Source organism: Apium graveolens, chromosome 6, assembly GCF_009905375.1.
Source record: "Apium graveolens cultivar Ventura chromosome 6, ASM990537v1, whole genome shotgun sequence".
In the NCBI taxonomy this organism is placed as follows: domain Eukaryota; kingdom Viridiplantae; phylum Streptophyta; class Magnoliopsida; order Apiales; family Apiaceae; genus Apium; species Apium graveolens.
In genome coordinates this window covers 173,108,680-173,113,498 of record NC_133652.1, presented here as the reverse complement: position 1 = coordinate 173,113,498, position 4,819 = coordinate 173,108,680, and the positions used below count along the sequence as shown (strand labels likewise).

General features: G+C 30.6%; 1 long non-coding RNA gene across 2 annotated transcripts; it reads right to left on the bottom strand.

The window, feature by feature from the left end:
• Positions 1-533: 533 nt before the first annotated feature.
• Positions 534-3,960, bottom strand: LOC141663583 (uncharacterized). 2 transcript variants are annotated; one of them, XR_012551563.1, is made up of 4 exons: positions 3,774-3,960; positions 2,517-2,802; positions 1,622-1,700; positions 534-1,139 (listed from the first exon to the last, which is right to left on the bottom strand). It is a non-coding gene; the product is annotated as an uncharacterized LOC141663583 (long non-coding RNA). The 2 variants fall into 2 exon arrangements; XR_012551562.1 differs by having other exon boundaries at positions 2,533-2,802.
• Between the last annotated feature and the right edge of the window lie 859 nt (positions 3,961-4,819).

Here is a 4,819-nt window from a genome sequence, read left to right as displayed (position 1 = left end):
GTACAATTTGTACTGGGGTCTTGGTCTCAGCGCCTGGTTACACGTATTACGAGGTGATAATTGTAATAGTTTAATAAAAAGATCCCGTTTATCAAAAATACGAGTTTTATTGATTTAGCGAAATGAATAATGTATCGAAAATATTACGCCGGGATCCGCGCAGGACAAACCGTACGCCGGATCGAAAAAGTCGAAACATGGAAAATGCTCGGAATATTGCAATTAGGTTAGGAATGAGTTCTCGAAAGAGTTTCGGGTTATAAAATCGTAAAAACGGATGACATCGGTTGGTTCCCGATTATATAAAATAGTTTATAAATACTCGGAAAAAGAATTCATAAAATCCATAAATTTTCTATAAAATCGTAAATCAACATAAAAATAAATAGGAAGATATGACAATTATCCATATTTTATTTTGGACATATAAAAATTAAAATGCTCAATTGATATTATTTTTAAACATCCAAATACATATACCACTTAACAGTTAATTCATATAATAAATACTGGACATGCATAATATATATTTATTAGCAAACAAATTACACGATATATCCCAAATATTACAATATTGAGCTATTCAAAGCAAACAGAAATGAGGTCTGAGAAAATATAGAGATTAACAGATCAAGAAACCTCCATCAAGAAGCAAAAGATAAACCTGTATAAGTTGAGACCAGGTCTTTGTGTTTAAGGACTCTCCACCAATCTTTATTGATGTCTCTGGACTATAACCATCTTGGTTAATCAAACCACATATCAATAAATCAGCCTTTTCTCACTTAAAAGAATAAAGAGAGAAAAAAGTAGTAAATAAAAAACTTCCAGATAGTCCAATATATCACAGAATGTGTTGCGCTGATTGTTGGGATCTTTCTTTGCAGAACCTTTACCACTTGCATCGACAGAGACGCTTCTCACTTGATTAAGAAAATCAGTCACTACAGAGCTCCTTCCATTTCTCAAACTCTCCAATTCAACATGAATAGTGAATATGACAGGAACATTTGGAGCACTAAAAGTACTTCCTTTAATGGTTTCTTACGCTAACCTTTGGAAAATATAGAGAAGAAACTAACAAATCACATTCTTGTTGTCCGTTTCAGTCCCATCCAAGATTACCACCCATTCTGTTCCTGAATGAGAGATAAACAAATTTATGGAAATTAAAAGAATGTAGGTAGTTTGGTACAAAAATATGTACAACATAGACAAATGATGACTCTAACAATGCGAAGTTTAAGCTGCATAGACTAATCAGTGATATTGAGGTTTTTAGCAAACATCAGGTATATTCAAAGTAAGTTAGAGAACAATTAGTGTTGAATATGGTAGGGTTAGCAATTAATAGAGTACCACCAAAACAAATTCAAAGTAACAAAAAACATATTTGAGATATCTTGGATTTAATTACCGGGGTTCGATAAATAAGGGCCAATATTAACAACTTAATATTGCATACTTTCAGCTAATGTTTATGCATATGGTACGTGTTTAGAAAAGGAAGTGTACGACTATTAAATTATTGATTGACAAAATGAAATCAGCAAGTTTAATACTAAACAATTAAACAATCAACATTTTATGACCACTAGAAGATAAGGAGTAAGCTTATTACGGATATATCATTTTTTGCATCATGGGATCCTCCATCATTTTCTCCAAAGCTTCCATTGACAAGAGCAGATCTGCTTTTTCTGTCCACAATAACATATCAAACAAAAAGACATTACACGGAGAACAAAGAATCATACTTTAACAATCATATTTACAAACAAATCAAAAACAAACAAAGCATACAAATTAATTTTGTACAAAACAGTCAAACAAAATAGGCTGGATGAATATAAGTATGTGTGCATGAATATTGAACACAACATTAATGCATAACCTAGGGAAAGGTAGTGATAAAAGAGAAGCCAACAGTCACATAGATTACACTTTATAATCAGCCACAAATAGATACACTACAAAACTAATCCATTTTAATCATCATAGATTCCAAGGTCTACCAATGGACTGATTTATGGAAATTTAATATTATTCACAGTTTCAAGAAATTTGATATAGCTTAGGTGCTCCTACCTCAAACCTTGAAGAATTGAAATTTTGTGGGTCAGTAAAGAATTCAGGGATATAGTGGATGTTTCTAAATAATGGCGTCACCTTCCACCCTTTAGGAATAAGGTATCCTAACATTATTACAGAGATTTAAAGAATTATTAAAAATACACGAAATGCAAATAAAAAGAAGATTATGTCCATAATGAACGCTTGTCAAGATTGCTTCTCTCTAGCAAGCCATTTCATAACGTTCGGGCCCTAGTGACTTTACAAGTCAAGCACAATTTGATGAAATTAATCACTACATTTATTGATTGGGAAGAGATTGAACTCTCAAACAATTATACTCAATCAAATTAGTTGATATACTTGAGGATTTAGAAGTATAAGCTACACATAAACACAACACAGATACCGCAATATAGCACAAAAGAAACTAATTTTCATACTTTTTTCAATATCTACCTTGTCCTCTAATTAGCTGCCTTGTATTTGTCCTTCTAATCTCACAAAAAAACAAGAAAACAATCAATCAGTACCCAAAAACAACCAAGAAAATTAAAGATACAAACTTTGAGCAACCAAAAATAAATTAATAAAAACCAACAAGAACCCACAAGAAAATCATAAATAAACAAAAATAATAATTAAAGAAAGGGTGAATATCAGTTGTTAGGGAGAAAAAAATCCATTTGATTTTGATTACAGCCCTGGCTCTGTACTTGAATCCCCAGCCTATCATCAAATTAACAAGAAGAAATTAGAGAGGCTATGATCATCTTGCTCTATCATGCGGAAAAGTGAAATATATATTTCTATCATAAAATTGTAGTTCGCAAAAAAGTTAGACTATCTATAATCTTTCAAATGTCATAATCCATATAGCTAGCTCATAGATTATTAGGGCTTTACATGAAATTGCATTGTACTTTATGACTAGTAAGGAATTAACCTTATTACAGCTCTCAAAAAATGACTATATTTTACTTTTCTTACTATTCGAGTTTTCATTGGGCCAATTATATCAAAACTGACTTCTAATTCTGTATGATGATGATTATTTTTCCCATTTGATGATGAGGAAAGTACTAATAGTGATTCCTGACAGACTTTCTCTATTGTTTTTTGCTTGACACGGGTCTTTTTCTTCTACTCAAATGCAGCTAGAACTCTTAGACCAACTCACATCCTCCGGATCATCATCTGCTGCCGGTATGTACTTCATGTTTACTTGTTAGGCAAAATGTAAATGTATACATGAACAATAAAGTTTATTGTGTATGACTTAAATTTCTACTCCACAAACATCTCCAAACTCACAAAATTATATATATATATATATAACTAGTAGTAAATTACATTTTGAGGCAAAGAGCAGCTTATAATTAGGCTGTTGAGTGACTTTTGTGGCGATAGACTTTTCCAAAAATTAAATCAGCAGAAGTTAGCATAAAAAAGCCAAATCCAACCACATGTCTGCAACCATACAAGGATAGTGAGCCTTCGAACACAACGAACTAACTTGTTGTTCAACAACCTAAAACCCCAATCTATCTGCATCACTATACAATACTCATAAAATTTAAAAATCACAAGCTGAAACAATACAACAAAATTTACAACACGCGATAGCTAAAGTATACAAACAAACTCAATTAAAATTTTCATAGCAAATAAAGATAAATGTTAATAGAGATGGTGGGTACCTCGGGACTAGCGTCGGCTTTTGAGATTTAGGAGGATACCCCTAATTTGAGGATACGAAATCAAAATAATTGAACTCAAAAGGAAGATTTAAAGCCCAATTTGAAGATCCCAAATCAATTGAACCCAGCCTGTAGTGAGAGATGGTCTGAAAGAGAATGTATTGAAATGAGAGAGAGACAGAGAGAGAAAAAGAAAATAGTGAGAGAAAATGAAATGAGAGAGATGGGCTCTATGAGAGTGTAATGAACCGATTTAGAAATTTTGGGCGGTTTTTTTCTGAAATTATCCCGCCCGTAAATTTTTGGGTGTTTAAAAAATTTAGATATGTTCTATTTTTTATTAAGTTATTATAATAATAATATCCAATTAATTATTTTTAAAATATAAATTATTTACTTATATGTACTTTATTATTCTAATATATTTTAATATATTTTTTAAAAAAACTTGTATATCAATCCTTGTATTAAAATTTGGGTGGAGATTTGTATAATATTGTTTTTAGTATATTTGAAGTGAAAATAAATTAATTAAGTATTTTTAAAAAAATTAATAATTTTAAAATTCTTATTTAAAATTTTATGAATTTTATAATTTATAAAATTCGTATATCATCATGTATCTTATTTATTAAATTCCCATATCACCTTAAATTATTAAAAAAGAGAATTTAAATTGATATTTAATCTTAAAAAATATTGTATTTATGTTTTAATACTCTAAAGTAACATTTTGACAAGAATGTTGCAAGCTGCAACATTTTTTACCTAATGTAACACCGCGTTTTTTTGCTAAGGTAACACAAAAAACATAATGTTAAGTTAGCTTATAAGTACCATATCTAGGGTAACATATTAGGTAACATTCTTTAGAGGGGGCGTTGTAATAGGCCATATATGGTGTAGTGTGAAAAGCAGCTTGCAGATATCTTTACCAAGCCACTTGATGAATCCACCTTTTTAATGTTGGTAAGTGAGTTCGGTATGCTTATTTATTCTTGATTAATTTCAGATATTTTTGCAAGTCATAATGTAGCCAGAAACTT